Source organism: Haliotis cracherodii, unplaced genomic scaffold (assembly GCF_022045235.1).
Source record: "Haliotis cracherodii isolate W230 unplaced genomic scaffold, xgHalCrac1.p SCAF_9, whole genome shotgun sequence".
Lineage (NCBI taxonomy): Eukaryota > Metazoa > Mollusca > Gastropoda > Lepetellida > Haliotidae > Haliotis > Haliotis cracherodii.
In genome coordinates, this window is record NW_027266343.1 from 12,433,168 (window position 1) to 12,453,119 (window position 19,952).

The 19,952-nt window shown below is 40.5% G+C and overlaps 1 long non-coding RNA gene across 2 annotated transcripts in view; it reads left to right on the forward strand.

The window, feature by feature from the left end:
* LOC139453227 (uncharacterized) overlaps nt 1–19,952 on the forward strand; it is a 193,932-nt gene that overhangs the window by 29,530 nt on the left and 144,450 nt on the right. For both annotated transcript variants that reach the window (XR_011652407.1, XR_011652406.1), the window contains exon 2: nt 3,053–3,147. This is a non-coding gene — a long non-coding RNA (uncharacterized lncRNA). The remainder of the gene's footprint in view (nt 1–3,052; nt 3,148–19,952) is intronic.

A 19,952-nucleotide genomic window follows, 5' to 3' on the forward strand; every position in this document is an offset into this window, starting at 1 on the left:
ATATAACAAACCTATTTTTGGGTCCAGTCCATTTGCTGTATATATATGTAATATATATGCTTATTATGAACTACGGTTATAACGAACTAAAATTAGTTGTCCCTTTAAGTTCGTTATAACTATAGTTAACTGTATATGTAATGCGTAAATATGTATACTGTATATGTAATATGTAAATATGTATTCTGTATATGTTATGCGTAAAAGTGTATTACCGGTATGTATCCATAAGTTTTCTTTATGTTGTTGGGTGGCGAACAGATTGTATTGTCACACCCATTTTATAAAGTACCATCTTCCTGAGGCAAGCGACTTAACTGACTATCAAAGTCCAGTTTCCACCCTTGCCGAACTAGGCTGGTATTATGGAGATACATTTTGGCTGGACTAACGAGTCTATACATAGTCCAATCAAAATCTCGCATCGAAATCGAAATCCGGTTCATATACTGTTGTGCAGATTTCGGTCGATTGCAGGATTTGCAATGCAGATGTACCGCAAACTCATTGTCAACAGATATTTTACAAATCTTTTTATGTTTTTAATCAAGGTGCTCAAGTGATTTGATGCATTTCGCGATGTAAGGGCGTTTTATCACAATATAGATCTTGCGTTTTGATCAGATCGTCTTGACTGGGCACCACCATTTTGTTTGAAGCAAACGCAAGTGATACGAGAGGTGGAATTTGAATGGTCCATAGGGAAGGCTTAGAAGGGACATAACTCATAATAACCACTTGTGGTGCTACGATCGAGCCCAGGAATTCCAGCCTAGTTCGGCAAGGGTGGAAACTGGACTTTTAAAGCCATTTAACTCTCTTGCTTTGGGAAGATGATAAATTACTTGTTACAGAAACAATTTTGAAATGGATAACTGTCTGTCAAACTTTTTCGATTGACGCCTAGTTGAAACACCAAAGAAACATGTGTTACCAATTATGATAAATCTTTTATTCATAATATTGCCTCACCTTTTTCACGAACTTCCTGAATGTTTTGTGTAGAAGTTCACCAGGCTGCTCTCACCGAGCTGTGAATGACTGAAGAAATATTGCATCAGCATTTAACGCCAAAAAGCCATTCAACGACCTTGACTTTCCTGTCAGTTCCAAGCAATGGTGTCAGCATTATAATCAGAAACCCACAGAGAGAGCAGGAGTATTGACGTTCTTTCTAGACTGCCAGAAGAAAGTCAATCTCAACTGTTTGACATTGCTGAATATTTGAGGAAAATTACCACTTGCTAAAAGCAGGGATGTTAAATCCAGTATTGATAATATGATAATGCAGCTTTGTGATGTATATATGTGCAAACTCGAGTCAAGTTGTCTTTACAATCATATTTTCTTTAAGTGTAGTATTGAACCACTGAGACATTATCTTCATCAGAACGGTAATAACAAGATGCTGGCTGTTCCAGCAGTAAATAATTGGTGGGTGTTGAGTCTGTTGACATAGCTGTACTCTACCGTGACTAACTCCGAGTGGATTGTCAGCATCAATAGGGGATAAAAATCAATCAACAATATGGCTTTCAGGGAAAAAATCCAGTATTATTAGGAAATGTTTTGATTGAAACAATCCTATTAATTATTGATGTTTATGAAACAGGGCTGAGGGAGGATGACCATTATGGTTGGAACTGCAGGAATATTGATAACAGTGGACAGGAATTCAATATGTTGTGGCTCCAAATCAAGTAGGGAATTATTTTGTGCTCTCTATTTTAAAAGTTTCAAGTACACCCTTGATCGGTATTTATGGATGTCTTGTGATATTTTTTTTTACGACTCGTTGGCAGTTGTAGACAAATGTAGCTGAGGATTATGTGATAAAACGTGAACAGGAAGTCAATATTTTGCCCCAAATAAAGGTGCGGATTTTCTGTTCCTCAATATTTAAATGTTTCAATCAGGTGCCTTTTATTACTGAAAACTGTGCACACTGTGCTAAATCAGAAATAAGTGTAATGTTTTTTAATCATCCAAAACTGGCTCCTACAGGAGATATAGCTTGGATTAGATCAAGCGATATCTACACTGTAGATATCGCTGCAATGAAATTACATCACAATGCTTTGCAGACCATTGTGACGTCACCGGTTACCATGACGTCACAATCAAATGAAATCACTAAAACTCTGCTACTGAAGCTGTTAGCAGTACTTTTTACACTAAGACACTGCTTATTACTGTCTACAAACTGAAAATGTTGGAAGAATGATGTTGGATGATAAATAAAATCTCACCCTCGTGTCTTTTGATATCAAATATATCAACATTCGTCAATAAAAGTCGAAAAATCCTCCGCAAGCCTCGGAGTTTTCCCACTTTTATCAACTCGTGTTGATATATTTGATATCAAAAGACACTCTGGTGAGATTCTCTATATTGTAATCTTACTCCAGCAACTATATACAGACCACAATTAATAAGCTGAATTATTGCTGAAAGTGGTTAAAAACAAACCACAGCCTCCAATGTCTGCCAGTTAGAGCTTTGTAGGGGCGGTCGGGTAGCCTAGTGGTTAAAGCGTTTGCTCATCACACCCGGGTTCGATTCCCGACATGGATACATTGTGTGAAACCCATTTCTGGTGTCCCCCGCCGTGATATTGCTGGAATATTGCTGGAATATTGCTAAAAGCGGCGTAGAACCTTACTCACTCACTCACTCACTCACTATAACTTTGTATTGATAAATCCAGCAATTATGGTAAAATATGAAGTTTATCTTGTTCTCATTTATCAAAATTTGGTCCAAGATACTGCAAATACCTTTCCGTTCAGGTGAGCTACAGGGCTTTGAGTCATTTTTTGGCAGACTTTCAACATTTATGGTGTAAAATCCAAAATGAGATCTACACCTAACCTCAAGAGCAAATTCTTGACTCTTCACACAAGGTAGAAGGAATAAAAAAATAAGCTCTTTTTCATGAAAGTTGAACTTGGGGAGTGAAGCGGTTTGAGATTGATTCTCAGCAGGGTCACGTCGAGACATGTAATGCCAGCATGCTTTCCTCCACTGATGCCTGTTTTCTTTTTAACTCCAGGGTGACCCAGTGCAATCGGTACAGGCCCTGCCATCTTGGCCCAATGCAGCAATTGCCTAAGTGAAGCTCTCCGTACAATCAGTGTTAGTTGACAGGTGAGTAGTATGAAAATCAATGCTAGTCGACAGGTGAATGGTACTTGTGTTATATACACTACAGTGAACATGACTTGTTGTTTTATGAGAATGACAAATGTCTGGCCACATTTCCACAATTTCCACAGAAGGAAGACAAAACAAGCATAACATTCCCGATCTAACACCGATGATAAAATTAATTTAATTTAGATTCATATGAGTAGTCAGATTACTTCAACAGAACGTATGGGCATGTGTGTTAGGTTTCAAAGTCTAATTAGTTTCTACCTAATAGATGAACACTGCTAATAACAGATTCCCTTTAGCAATAGGAGACAGCATTCATAGTCATTTGGGAAACTAATTTGTCTAGCCAAAGGCTGGACACAATCTCCAGTCCACGAGATCAATCTCTATCTATATATTCCATTGTGATTCCTCAAGAAGATGTTTGTAATCATGTTTAGGCCTCACCTCTAGATTTTGTTGTTTTTCAGGGAAGTTCCAATCCGATAACTGCAACTTTATGAAAATGAAAAATATTTGATGATTAGGTATATTTTCTGAAAAAAATTGTTTATGATTGTGTTGAACATTTTGTTAAAAGATTTAAAGGACTTAACCAAAAAATCAGCTTGATGTATTGTAAAATTTTGTTTGCCTACTAGGGCTGGGGCGAGTCCAAATTTATATTACTACCGGGTACCCACCCCCTATTTCCCGACCCAACCTGGGTACCAGCCGTAGGCCTCAAGTTGGGTATAAATGTCCGATTGAGAATTGTTTTAGCGGAGCCCTGGTAAAAACTTCTTGTATTAAACGATCTGATCATGCACACATTGAAGTTGACTGAAGCTTTTTCTTTACTCAAACGTTTGAAACTTATCGTTATTAAACAATGTCTAACAATGACTAATCATGGGTCCTGGTAGTCCTGTGGGTCCTTGGATCCTACTCAGGACCCACCTGACCCAAGGACACAAGTTACCCATTCTAGCCTTATTGCTTTCTTCCTCATGTAATGTCATGAGGTGGTGAGGTGAAATGGGGTTTAACGTCGCCTCCAAGATTATTGCACTTATATAGCGACGTGCATGTACGTGTGTGTGTTTGTGTGGCTGCTTGTACTAGTCCAGACTGATGCCGATTTATGCTGAGTGTGACGCTAAACAACAAACAAATTTAAATATTTACCCTGCATCACCATGTGGGGATTCTGGGGAAAATGGATCCCTAGTATCCCATGCTTGTCTTAAGAGATGACTAAAGTCAGAACCCCCTGCTCTGTGACTTACATCATCTCATGTCATTGGCCCCAGTGGCATGGATCATTCATTGTTGTTGTTGTTGTTGGTTTAATTGTTGTTTAACGCCGCACTCAGCAATATTCCAGCTATATGACGGCGGTCTGTAAATAATCGAGTCTGGACCAGACAATCCAGAGATTGATATCATGAGCATCGATCCACGCAATTGGGATCGATGACATGTATCAACCAAATCAGCGAGTCTGACCACCCGATCCTGTTAGTCGCCTTATGTACGACAAGCATAGTCACCTTTTACGGCAAGCATGGGTTGCTGGAGACCTATTCTACCCCGGGTCTGGTAGAGTATGTCACTCGTGGGCTATCTGCTACTTGGTGCTGGTACCGCATCTTACCTGCAGCTACGATGTGAAGAGTGTGTTCAGGTGCAGCTCCACCCGATCCTGTTAGTCGCCTTTTATGACAAGTACAGTCCCCTTTTACGGCAAGCATTGGTTGCTGAAGACCTATTCTACCCCCGAATCTTAATGGGTCTCATTCATTGCTTATGCTTTCAGTACTGTGGGTAGTATTCCAAGGTATACACTGATTATCATTCTAGGGTTGTCAGCACCATACTCCTGCTTGTGCCTTTCACAAAGTGGTAACCGTTTAAGACCTGCATCGCTTTTTGACCACATCAAGCTGACATGCTGTGATAAAATTGTAGAATACTGTTCAAAGTGGCATTAAACCCAACCCACTCACTCACGCTTTTAGTACTAGTTTGTCTGAGCCAGACTTTATTACCGTATTCGACGTAATGAGTGCCCAGGGTGCTCTAAAAATTAGAAATACGGGGCTCTTATTAGAATATTATTTTGGTGAAAAAAGCAGTTTTGAAAGACAAATTTTGTGGTTTGTGCTGACAGCCTGAAATGTTTATGTACGACAGATATACTTTTCAAGAATTGGATTGCCCATAATTAAGGGTGCAAATAACACACAAGTGAGTATAATACACGAATAAATAAGTCTTGCATACATTGATCAATCGCAAGGGGTGCTGATTGGGATTGTTCACTAGCCAATATATTAGCAAATATCGCTGTGGGCGCTTATCATGTATATAGAGCAGGGCGCTTATTATGTTGAATACGGTATTTATCATTTTAGAGGGTTCCATGATGCAGCTGGAATATGTACTGGTTGTTTTGATAACAGTGTAGTTTTCTTAAACACAATCATAAAAAAACTGACACTCTCAACAGTTACCACAAAAATAACATTGCCTAGTTTTCACAACCATGTTATTGGGACGCAGTTCCTGTTTTTTCCATTTTATGTGTTGAGTGAGTGTTCTGTGTAGGCTTTAAGGGTTATTACAAGCTCCACAGAATGTCATGCCGCACTCTGTACAAGCAGTGGACGTGGAGCAGTGTTGGGAAGTGTTAGCAGTGTCGGTTTTTACACTGCAGCTTGTTGCTGTCACGCAAGGAGACTTGGAGGATGGTCAATAGGTTTTTCTTCTGAATCAATGGGATGCTAGAGTGCTGTTTGTTGCTCTGAAATCACGAAAACAATGCAGCTGTGCTGGCAGCTCAAGTTAACAAGTATGTCCTTGGTTATAAGTGTGGCTTGGTTTTTATCTGAAGCCGAATAACAATTGTCTTTTGTTTTCTAGTTTCTGCTCTCATGGTTCTGACTCTTTACTAGGGTGTTGAAAAATAAAAAATTTGAACTTGTAACTGGACAATGAAACCATACAAATAACTTATCCAAAGAAAAGTCTACCTGTCTATATTATGGGACAAAACTGTTCAATAGAATACAGAATTGGTATTTTACTGCCTGCGAGATAATTTTGACATTGATGAATCAGTTGTCATATCTTTGGCTTCTTGAGCACCGAGTGTGACCTGCTATTACTTGTTACAAGATGTTGGTCAATTGGCAACATGGTACTTGGATCAACCAATCAGAAAGTGTGACGAAAGGCATGCATGATCGAAATCAGAACAAAGAAGTAAACATTACACTGCCGTCAGTTTGATTGCTTTAATGAGATTGTGATGGGTGAAAAATCACATTTTGACTTTTTATTATATTTTAAAACTACAGTATTTTGGAACACAAAGTTACAATTCACAAACTGCAATTCATATTTATGACAGAGATAAATTACATCACACATTTGGCCTCATTTTCCGACTTAAAACAATTTAAGTAATAATTGCAGTTTGTAGACATAATGTCTGATGAATTGAAAACATGTATGCTGAAAATTTTTGAAATAATGCTGTCATTACATTACGAACTTAAGAGGAAGAAATATGAAATTTTGTACACTCTGCACACATGGCGATCTTCACTGAAGTAAGTTGACGAAAATGTTTTATAGATGACATAGCGCAATCGTATTCCAGCAGCCATAAGGTCTCTTTTCTCCTGGATGGGTCGGGCGGGTAGGCTAGTGGTTAAAGCGTTCGCTCGTCACGCCAAAGATCTGGGTTCGATTCCCGACATGGGTACAATGTGTGAAGCCCATTTCTGGTGTCCCCCGCCGTGATATTGCTGGAATATTGCTAAAAGGGCGTAAAACCATACTCACACACTCACTCTTTTCTCCTGGTTGGTCACACATTATGATGTTGTGTAGAACCTTTTGTTACATATTCTTTTATTGTCATGATCACATGGTAGATTTTGAGATAAACTGCGTATATGTGTAAAATACGCATAAAATAAACTGAAATATGCAGACAAATCAAATATATGCAACAAAAACTATAAATATGCTATTGAAATAAAATGAATGCATGTATTATAACAATTAGATTAAATGACTGCGTATATTACAACTGTTGGATAAAAAGAATGTGTATCAGCCGATCGCCAAATTCACTTACCAGTACCAACAGTTACTGTATCTGACTGCGGATAAGCCGACCCCGTAGATAAGCCGAGGTGTTAACTTGACCATTGAAATTACGAAAGAAAATGATATGACCCGCAGATATGCCGAACCAGGAAGTGAAAAAAACACTTCGAAGTCGGAAGACATGTGCGGGTACTCGCAGAAAATTACATTTGGAAAAGCTTCTGCGACAAACATACTGATAGATGTCAATTAAAAAGCACATCGTGCCTAGTCAGTGTACATGTTATATCTTAATTAGTTGCTGATAGGTGATGAAAGAAATATACAATTTTGTTAAAATGGCTTCCCGGAGAGGGAGCCGCACGCAGAACCAGGTGTACTACTTTTCACATAGTTTTAAATGATTTACAGGGATTGTTACGAAACAGGTTTTAAGTTAAATACCCAAAATGTCAAGAAACAGATGGGTAAAGAATACCCTCTAAAACTTGTGGATACCCAGTCAAACTCAAACCCCAGGGTAAAATACCCAAAGAACCAAAAGGTTATCTAAAGCTCTGACGTGGGTCAGGATAGTTGTCTAAGGTGCCACAAACGGCTCTGCAGAGTTGGGTCCCATATTCACCTGATTATGTTTCTAGATTTGTCGGGACAATACCCATGCTCATTGGTCTAGACAAAGTTGTAGTCATCTGAGACCTGCTTCACTGCAGGCTTTCCTCCCACATCACTGTGACTGTCCTGATGTAACAGAATAATGTCCTTCATTCTTGTTCACCCTTCTTTTATGACTTAAAGAATCTAATGTTTGAATAGAATCCAGAAGATTTAGTTGAGCTGCAGATTCTCTTTATCTTTTTATCTCTCTTCCTGAGAGATTCTGTACAAAGCATTAATGAGTCTGAATGGCATTTAGAAGTGATACACATAAGAGAGAGAATTTTATGAAAGTCAACTTCTTCTTTTTTTATTTTTTTAAAATTTATTTATTGTCATTTTTTAAATTTTTATTATTATTATTATTATTATTATTATTATTATTATTATTATTATTATTATTGGGGTGGTCGGGTAGCCTAGTGGTTAAAGCGTTCGCTCGCCATGCCGAAAACCCGGGTTCAATTCCTGACATGGGCACAATGTGTGAAGCCCATTTCTGGTGTCCCCTGCTGTGATATTGCTGGAATACTGCTAAAAGCGGCGTAAAACAACTCACTCACTCACTCACTCACTCACTCACTCACTCTTATTATTATGATTATATACTTACACATTCCTTGAAATTTAAATTACATTCTCTCAAAACGATCACTACCCCTCCCACCCACGACAACATCACCATGGTAACGTGACAACCACGCTTCCTAGAGTGTCATCTGGTATATTTCTGTAAGTACTGGAGGTGGAAATGTCGAAAGTTAAGAGGCTGTAAAGTCCACAACATGTCAGTCAATGTTGAAATAAGCGACATATCTGGCATGATTGAAATCAGCGACGTATATAGCACAATAGTGCTCCATTATCCAGAGCATTTTAATGTGGTATATAATGACAAAATAGCAGGGAATCCTTCTTTAAATCAACCACTGCTTGCAGTAGATGGCAGGTAGATGTTGACTCAAATGATGGTAATGTGTAACTCGGTAATCAATAGTTTCCAGACAAAGGCATCAGTGGGTAGTAAACAGATATACAATTGAAAATGTCAAGGTGGATTTACACCACTGATAGAGACTTATATGTCCCTTGTACACCGCAAGTAACGTTGCTTCAGTTTTTAGCTCACCTGGCTGAAAATCAAGTGAACTTATGTCTGTCATCCGACCAGTTGTCTGTCATCCGTCCAGTTGTCTTTCATCCGTCCAGTTGTCTGTCATCTGTCCAGTTGTCTGTCATCCGTCCAGTTGTCTGTCATCTGTCCAGTTGTCTGTCATCTGTCCAGTTGTGTGTCATCTGTCCAGTTGTCTGTCATCTGTCCAGTTGTCTGTCATCTGTCCAGCTGTCTGTCATCTGTCAGGTTGTATGTCATCTGTCCAGTTGTCTGTCATCTGTCCAGTTGTCTGTCATCTGTCCAGTTGTCTGTCATCTGTCCAGTTGTCTGTCATCTGTCCAGTTGTCTGTCATCCATCCAGTTGTCTGTCATCTGTCCAGTTGTCTGTCATCTGTCCAGTTGTCTGTCATCCATCCAGTTGTCTGTCATCTGTCCAGTTGTCTGTCATCCATCCAGTTGTGTGTCATCCATCCAGTTGTCTGTCATCTGTCCAGCTGTCTGTCATCTGTCCAGTTGTCTGTCATCTGTCCAGCTGTCTGTCATCTGACCAGTTCTCTGTCATCTGTCCAGCTGTCTGTCATCCATCCAGTTGTCTGTCATCCATCCAGTTGTGTGTCATCCATCCAGTTGTGTGTCATCCGTCCAGTTGTGTGTCATCTGTCCAGTTGTCTGTCATCTGTCCAGTTGTCTGTCATCTGTCCAGTTGTCTGTCATCCATCCAGTTGTCTGTCATCCGTCCAGTTGTCTGTCATCTGTCCAGTTGTGTGTCATCCGTCCAGTTGTCTGTCATCTGTCTAGTTGTGTGTCATCTGTCCAGTTGTCTGTCATCCGTCCAGTTGTCTGTCATCTGTCCAGTTGTGTGTCATCTGTCCAGTTGTCTGTCATCTGTCCAGTTGTCTGTCATCTGTCCAGCTGTCTGTCATCTGTCAGGTTGTATGTCATCTGTCCAGTTGTCTGTCATCTGTCCAGTTGTCTGTCATCTGTCCAGTTGTCTGTCATCTGTCCAGTTGTCTGTCATCTGTCCAGTTGTCTGTCATCCATCCAGTTGTCTGTCATCTGTCCAGTTGTCTGTCATCTGTCCAGTTGTCTGTCATCCATCCAGTTGTCTGTCATCTGTCCAGTTGTCTGTCATCCATCCAGTTGTGTGTCATCCATCCAGTTGTCTGTCATCTGTCCAGCTGTCTGTCATCTGTCCAGTTGTCTGTCATCTGTCCAGCTGTCTGTCATCTGACCAGTTCTCTGTCATCTGTCCAGCTGTCTGTCATCCATCCAGTTGTCTGTCATCCATCCAGTTGTGTGTCATCCATCCAGTTGTGTGTCATCCGTCTAGTTGTGTGTCATCTGTCCAGTTGTCTGTCATCTGTCCAGTTGTCTGTCATCTGTCCAGTTGTCTGTCATCCATCCAGTTGTCTGTCATCCGTCCAGTTGTCTGTCATCTGTCCAGTTGTGTGTCATCCGTCCAGTTGTCTGTCATCTGTCTAGTTGTGTGTCATCTGTCCAGTTGTCTGTCATCCGTCCAGTTGTCTGTCATCCGTCCAGTTGTCTGTCATCTGTCCAGTTGTCTGTCATCTGTCCAGTTGTCTGTCATCTGTCCAGTTGTCTGTCATCCGTCCAGTTGTCTGTCATCTGTCCAGCTGTCTGTCATCCATCCAGCTGTCTGTCATCCATCCAGTTGTCTGTCATCCGTCCAGTTGTCTGTCATCTGTCCAGCTGTCATCTGTCCAGTTGTGTGTCATCTGTCCAGTTGTCTGTCATCCGTCCAGTTGTCTGTCATCTGTCCAGCTGTCATCTGTCCAGTTGTCTGTCATCCGTCCAGTTGTCTGTCATCTATCCAGTTATCTGTCATCTGCCCAGTTGTCTGTCATCCGTCCAGTTGTCTGTCATCCGTCCAGTTGTCTGTCATCTGTCCAGTTGTCTGTCATCTGCCAGGTTGTGTGTCATCTAAAAAGGTTGTGTGTCATCCGTCCAGCTGTCTGTCAGTCCAGTTGTCTGTCATCCGTCCAGTTGTCTGTCATCTGTCCAGTTGTCTGTCATCCGTCCAGTTGTCTGTCATCTATCCAGTTATCTGTCATCTGTCAGGTTATCCGTCCAGTTATCTGTCATCTGTCAGGTTATCCGTCCAGTTGTCTGTCAACTGTCCAGTTGTCTGTCATCCGTCCAGTTGTCTGTCATCAGTCCAGTTATCTGTCATCTGTCAGGTTGTGTGTCATCTGAAAGGTTGTGTGTCATCCGTCCAGCTGTCTGTCAGTCCAGTTGTCTGTCATCCGTCCAGTTGTCTGTCATCTGTCCAGCTGTCTGTCATCTGGCCATCCAATTGTTTGTCCGGTTGTCTGTCTTTATCTGTTAGTTTCCCCATCTCCTCTGAAAGCACAAGGACTATGGAGCTGACACTGTTTGTGCATGATTCCAGCTATGCTGTCCCTACACACTCATAAAATTCCAAACTAATCTTATGTGGCTCTTTTTGTCGTTGGGTCTTCGTCTAATAAGCAGTGTGTAGACTTATAGATGGTCGAAAGTGATAAATGTAGCATCATGAGCTTATCTCTTTAAGCAAAATACATCTTGACATTTTCATTTTTAAGCAAGAAAATGGTCTCCAAGGCGATGAATTTGTTTTGCACTTAATGAGGAAACTTTTGTAGTCATAGCAACAAAGTTGCTACTGAATATGTGTATACCTTGGTTAAGGGTGAAATGATACACCGATATTCCGATGCAACGTGATACTTGACCCGTATATGATATACGATAAACGTGGGCCCATTTATCGATATGCCACGATACGGAACGCAAATCTCAAGTAGAGCGTTTCCTCGCTATTGTGCCTTTCAATAAACCGCTAACTTGGTTATAGCGTGCGGTAACGCATGGCTCCAAAAAACGTACTTACATTTTTAATACCGACAGATGTTTTTCCCCATCTCAAAAAACATTATCAGCTGATCAACCCAAGCACAAAACACAGGAAATACCAGTCAGCAAATCCGAACTGAAGTACGCAATTCAATACCATTATTATATTATCTTGTTATTAAAACGTGTTCATTGTGTATCTGGACATGTGTTTGTAATATATTTTTTAATTTTATTCAAAATTTCATTTAATATTGTTTTCATTAATTTATGTGAAATCGTGTGTGAAGAGATACAGCAACCATGGTCAGATTACCGCTTTTGACGCATTGAAACGAACTTTAGTTGCTAGAGAATGGAAACATATATTAAAAATGCCATACTTTGACTCGTTGAAAGTCGTATTTGTGGAAATTTGGCTAATATATGTCAACATAACGTTTTCGCAATCGAAATACATGTAGCACGGGAAGTCCCTACGGTGACTGGTCAAATTGTTCCATATGTAAAAATATCTCGCAACAGCAATCACCAGTACCAAAATGGTACACTTGTAGTTCTTATAATTTTAAATATATATATTGTAAAAGCTGCAACTAAGGTAACACGATATTGGAATATATTATTCCTGATAAAACAATAATTTCAGATACAATTTCTTCGACCATTGCATCAAAATTCTTTGAAGTTGTATCACTGGTGGAGTACATTAATTATTTTCTGGTGTTTGAACTTTGAATTGTTTTGAAGGAAAGTTAGAGAAAGTTCCACTTTGAAGCTGAAAAACTTCAGTTGTCTTGTTATTATAAAATAATTTTGACTGTTCCAAAATCATGAAAGGTTCAATCTTGACATGCTTTAAGTCTTGTTTTTTTTTTTATCATTGCGTATCAAGATACGTATCGCATCATGACCAGAATATCGAGATGCATATCGTATGGTGACCTTCCTGTATCATTGCAGCCCTACATTCTGTAAATAACAAAGCCTGGTCCTGGCAATCATAAGCATCGATCTACGCAATATGCTGGCATGCATCCACCTAGGGAGCAAGCCTGACCACCCGATCCTTTGGTCGCCAATTCTTAACCATATCTTCACAAGTGGTTCATTGACTGGCAAAATGACCCAGTGCAAATTGTCAGAATTTAATGAAACCAATGCATACAAGTACATTAGTCATTCTTTTTACCCACCATCTAATTGTTTTGATGATGTTATGGGGTTATCATGCTGGATGTAAAAGGGGACTACATGGTTCAGATGGTCCGACTCAGTGACTGGGTTGATTCCATGTCATCGTACATCACTGCATGGGTCGGTGCTTACAATATCAATCACTGGATTGATCCTTGAAGATACGGTTTAGAATAGGTCTTCAGGAACCCATGCTTGCAGTAAAAGGCGACTATGCTTGTTGTAAGAGGCCACTAACGGGATCGGGTGGTCAGGATCGCTGACTTGGTTGATGCATGTCATCGTATCCAATCACTGGATTTTCTGGTCCAGACTCGATTATTTACAGACCGCTGTCATATAGCTGGAATATTGCTGAGTGGGGCGTTAAACAACAAACAAAGAAACAATCACTGGTTTGTTGGGTGGAGACTTGATTATTTACAGACCGCTGTCATACAGCTGGAATATTGCTGAGTGCGGCGTTAAACAACAAACAAAGAAACAATCACTGGATTGTCCAGACACCATGATTAGTCTCCGACATTAGGGTACAATATGGCTTGAATAAGTGCCACGTTAAACAACAAACAAACAAACAATCACTGGAATGTCCAGACACCATGATTAGTCTCCAACATTAAGGTACACTACTGCTTGAATAAGTGCCACGTTAAACAACAAACAAAGAAACAATCACTGGATTGTCCAGACACCATGATTAGTCTCCAACATTAAGGTACACTACTGCTTGATTAAGTGACATGTTAAACAAAAAACAAAGAAACAATCACTGGAGTGTCCAGACACCATGATTAGTCTCCAACATTAAGGTACACTACTGCTTGAATAAGTGCCACGTTAAACAACAAACAAAGAAACAATCACTGGATTGTCCAGACACCATGATTAGTCTCCAACATTAAGGTACACTACTGCTTGAATAAGTGCCATGTTAAACAACAAACAAAGAAACAATCACTGGATTGTCCAGACACCATGATTAGTCTCCAACATTAAGGTACACTACTGCTTGAATAAGTGACATGTTAAACAACAAACAAAGAAACAATCACTGGATTGTCCAGACACCATGATTAGTCTCCGACATTAGGGTACAATATGGCTTGAATAAGTGACATGTTAAACAAAAAACAAAGAAACAATCACTGGATTGTCCAGACACTATGATTAGTCTCCAACATAAAGGTACACTACTGCTTGAATAAGTGCCACGTTAAACAACAAACAAAGAAACAATCACTGGATTGTCCAGACACTATGATTAGTCTCCAACATTAAGGTACACTACTGCTTGAATAAGTGCCACGTTAAACAACAAACAAAGAAACAATCACTGGATTGTCCAGACACCATGATTAGTCTCCAACATTAAGGTACACTACTGCTTGAATAAGTGACATGTTAAACAACAAACAAAGAAACAATCACTGGATTGTCCAGACACCATGATTAGTCTCCGACATTAGGGTACAATATGGCTTGAATAAGTGACATGTTAAACAAAAAACAAAGAAACAATCACTGGATTGTCCAGACACTATGATTAGTCTCCAACATAAAGGTACACTACTGCTTGAATAAGTGCCACGTTAAACAACAAACAAAGAAACAATTACTGGAATGTCCAGACACCATGATTAGTCTCCAACATTAAGGTACACTACTGCTTGAATAAGTGCCACGTTAAACAACAAACAAAGAAACAATCACTGGATTGTCCAGACACCATAATTAGTCTCCAACATTAAGGTACACTACTGCTTGAATAAGTGCCACGTTAAACAACAAACAAAGAAACAATTACTGGATTGTCCAGACACCATAATTAGTCTCCAACATTAAGGTACACTACTGCTTAAATAAGTGCCACGTTAAACAACAAACAAAGAAACAAACGGTCCTTAGCAAGATTTAACCCAACTCACTCATTCTTATTCCTGTTAATTAGTTTTGATGGCCAAATTACCATGAAGAAGTGAAACATTTGAACAGTGAGTCCTCCTCCCTGTCAGTGTAAGTCTTGTAAGGCCCCTGAGATTTCTGCCTGGTGATTGTATACAGTACTGGAAACTTGGCGGATAAATACTCCGAAATTCCACCATAAGAATTCCTCTCATTTCACTGCATCTGAGTATCCCACTGCGCCAATGTTGATTTCAGAGAAAATCAAGTGCTACACTATATCCCAGAGCCATTTGCACCGTCCATTGACTGTTTAATATGCCTTAACCATCACTGGCTTGCTCATTCTGGGAAATCAGGACTCTTGAAATCTTCATTCTTCCACTTACAACTGTATTAGCATTACTTTGCCCTTTGAGGAATTTTGAATGAGCTAATTAAAGAATATTAAGATCTTTTTGCGGTGGGGAAAGAATTCATTATTCCACAATCCCAAGAGATGGCTGAATTGCATCTTGTAATCAAATGGAATAAAAACTTCTTTGATATTCACTTTGATGCACAATTACTAAGGTGTAGAATGTGAAATATTAGTGGGTGAATTACTTTGCAGTAGCGTGAATTGATTGTTAAAAAAGATAAATGTTTTTTCTTCTTTCTAAAGAAACTTTGCTATTGATTTAAAGAGTCTTTTCTTCTTTTAACTCACCTCAAGTTGTGATTCTTCTTCACAATCAAACATGGCCGCCATGCAGTTTGACATGCAGTAGTGTTGTACCATTCATAATGACTATGTTGTTATTATAATCAAGACACATTCAGGTGAGCTTCAGAGCCTTCTTGCTCTACATTTTAGATGTGTTCTATGTTTTTCTTTTTCTTTATTTACCAAATTCTGTATGTCACCATTCAATCAGGAAAACAACCTGCTTGATAGATTTAAAGGCTTTTAATGGTAAGTAAGTGAATAAGGCATTTAATTTCTTTCAACGATATTTCATATACCATGTACTATTTGCCATAGAGTATTCAAGGTTGTTGTGTCAACAGCCAAGGGAGGTAATTATTATCACACTTCCTGTTTTAATCTGTCCACTACTGCCCTCGACATTTATCAAGCATTTCAGTCCTGTGCTGCCTCTACTGCCTCCAATCTCACTAAAAGAAGATCTTAGTGCTCATTACTCCTACACAAAGATCTGAGGACATCCCATTACAGGTCACGTCAGAACGACCTTTCATCCCGCCAATCAGAGCGTGGCTTATGAGATCATGAAAGTGAAAGTCTGAATGTGTTTTCTTATCAAATCTTACAAAATGCCCAGCAAAGTTTTAGGATTCCGAAAACATTATGATGTTGACATCAGGAAAGGTGTTAACACATTGTACACTTTGTGGGAATCAAAATTTGACCTGTGAATCCTTGACCCCTTGCTCCAAAGTTTTTGATCAGGGTTACAGCATTCAATGCTTTAGTAAATCTTTCAAAAAGTTTTATTTTAGATATGTGAGGACATTTCCGAATTTGATGCATAGTGACCAAAATGATGTTTGAAGCGATCCCCAAATTTCACTTGTACCATATCATCCTGTGTTAGTTCAGGTGAACACTTGACTTGCCATTGCATGTTTTTGTGAGGGCTGAAATAAGTGGGGCAGGATGCACTCACATTTTCGTGAAAATTCTGGTATCATCAGTATTTGATAGTGATTCATGAACACATGCCTATTAAGTAGTTAGAATTGTACAATCCACTCAGAAGCGATGCCTCATGATTATGGAAAGTTAGTGAGTGAGTGAGTGAGTATGGTTTTACGCTGCTTTTAGCAATATTCCGGCAATATCACGGCGTGGGACACCACAAATGGGCTTCACACATTGTACCCATGTTGGGATTCGAACCCGGGTCATCGGCCTGACGAGCGAACGCTTTAACCACTAGGCTACTCGACCGCCCCTGATTATGCAAAGAGTTTTCACCATTTTTATTAATAATCAAATGGCTAACCCACCATCCCTTAAAGAACATTCTAAGAAGTTTCAGTTATATATATCTTTGGTCTTAAGATCCTCATAACTTTCATCATTAAACCTTTGTTGTCAGATGACTTTGTTCGAGAAATGTCAGTGTTAGCTATGATGCTTTCATTTTTCTGAAACATTGCTGAGAATACAGTGGAAAACCTCATCTTTCAAGAACAGTAGTTTATTGAGATCAATATTTGATGGTCAGGGCGATGGTGCTGTATGATGGTCAGGGCGATGGTGCTGTATGATGGTCAGGGCGATGGTGCTGTATGATGGTCAGGGCAATGGTCCTGTATGATCGTCAGGGCGATGGTGCTGTGTGATGGTCAGAATACAGTGGAAAACCTCATCTTTCAAGAACAGTAGTTTATTGAGATCAATATTTGATGGTCAGGGCGATGGTGCTGTAGGATGGTCTGGGCGATGGTGCTGTTTGATGGTCAGGGCGATGATTCTGTATGATGGTCAGGGCAATGGTCCTGTATGATGGTCAGGGCAATGGTGCTGTATGATGGTCAGAATACAGTGGAAAACCTCATCTTTCAAGAACAGTAGTTTATTGAGATCAATATTTGATGGTCAGGGCGATGGTGCTGTAGGATGGTCTGGGCGATGGTGCTGTTTGATGGTCAGGGCGATGATTCTGTATGATGGTCAGGGCAATGGTCCTGTATGATGGTCAGGGCAATGGTGCTGTATGATGGTCCTGTATGATGGCCAGGGCAATGGTCCTGTATGATGGTCAGGGCGATGGTCCTGTATGATGGTCAGGGAGATAGGCCAGTATGATCGTCAGGGGGATGGTCCTGTATGATGGTCAGGGAGATAGTGATGTATGATGGTCAGGGCGATGGTGCTGTATGATGGTCAGGGTGATGGTCCTGTATGATGGTCAGGGAGATAGGCCAGTATGATCGTCAGGGGGATGGTCCTGTATGATGACCCTGTATGATGGTCCTGTATGATGGCCCTGTTTGATGGTCCTGTATGATGGCCCTGTATGTTGGTCCTGTATGATGGCCCTGTATGTTGGTCCTGTATGATGGCCCTGTATGCTGGTCCTGTATGATGGCCCTGTATGCTGGTCCTGTATGCTGGTCCTGTATGATGGTCCCGTATGATGGCCCTGTATGCTGGTCCTGTATGCTGGTCCTGTATGATGGCCCTGTATGCTGGTCCTGTATGCTGGCCCTGTATGATGGTACCGTATGATGGCCCTGTATGCTGGTCCTGTATGCTGGTCCTGTATGATGGCCCTGTATGCTGGTCCTGTATGCTGGTCCTGTATGATGGTCCTGTATGCTGGTCCTGTATGCTGGTCCTGTATGCTGGTCCTGTATGCTGGTCCTGTATGATGGTCCCGTATGATGGCCCTGTATGATGGCCCTGTATGCTGGTCCTGTATGATGGTCCTGTATTATGGCCCTGTATGATGGTCCTGTATGATGGCCCTGTATGATGGTCCTGTATGATGGCCCTGTATGATGGCCCTGTATGATGGTCCTGTACGATGGCCCTGTACGATGGCCCTGTACGATGGCCCTGTATGATGGCCCTGTATGATGGTCCTGTATGATGGCCCTGTATGATGGTCCTGTATGATGGTCCTGTATGATGGCCCTGTATGATGGCCCTGTATGATGGTCAGGGTGGTCCTTGGGGCTGGCTGCAGGAGGTGTTTGTTAAGGGGGTTTGTGTGTTTGTGTGATACACAGGCCGGGTACAGCAACATTCACTCACTCACTCACTCACTCCTCTGCTTGTTGACATGAGTGAGTGAGTGGGTTAGAGTGGTAACTTAATTTCCCATGGGCAATATTTTGGCCATATTTTGACAAACTAATATTTGGACCATCTGCTCACAATGGTGGCTAAATAAGATTGATTACCTTGGGTGACCAGCTCTGACAAAGTCGTCTAAACCACTGCATCCTGCTGAGTTGCATCCCTTGTCCATGCCAGGATCTCTTGGAGCTTGGATATGAATATCCGATTTGCCTATGTATGATGTTTAGTTTGCCAACACTACACCTGGGCTTTGCCAAAGTGGTACATGTGTACAACCAGTGCAATGTCATTAAAATTCAATCTTTTGATCCAGCAAGATGGCTCTTTCTGTCGAGATCTAACAAATCCTCCATTGGAGGTAACGTCAGGGGAATCCTGAGCAAACTTCAAAATGAAAGATGAATGCATGGTTCTTGATGCAATCAGATGTCAGCATTTTCAAACAATTTAGCTTCATTTCTTTGCCACCTTGGTTTGGAAATTTCAATCTCAACAAAAGAAAACTTACACAGATGTTCCCTCAGTAAAAACACATGCATCAACAAGTGCCTTCGAAACTTGCTGTTTGTGTTCATTGTCAAGATACAGAACTCAAATGTCAGATTTACAAATGATTCCCTTGTAACAAACTTACAAATCTCAATGCTGATTGGCCCATTAGACTTTCGTGAAGGTTTTGTCAGACCTTGATGGAGATCAAATCAAATTGGAATAAAAGATTCTGATTCAGATTTAACTGTTATATGGGGTCACTCACTCACTCACTCACTCACTCCATGAAGATCCGTACCAGAATAGGTCTTCAGCAACCCATGCTTGTCTGAAGATCTGATTAGGTTGATGCATGTCATCATATCCCTATTGCGTGTATCGATGCTCATGATGTCAATCACTGGATTGTCTGGTCCAGACTAGATTATTTACAGACTGCTGTATGTAGCTGGAAAATTGCTGAGTGTGGCATTAAACACTCACTCACTCACTCACTCACTCACTCACTCACTCAGCTGTGTCCTGATCGTTCACTACCCGCCACTGACTCATCTGGTCCAGGTCCCACGTATAGCTGAAGATCTGCAGACTCCATTGTTAAGTAGAATTCCCCAGTCATTTATTCCAATCTGAATCTTAAAAAAGAATTCAGATCAG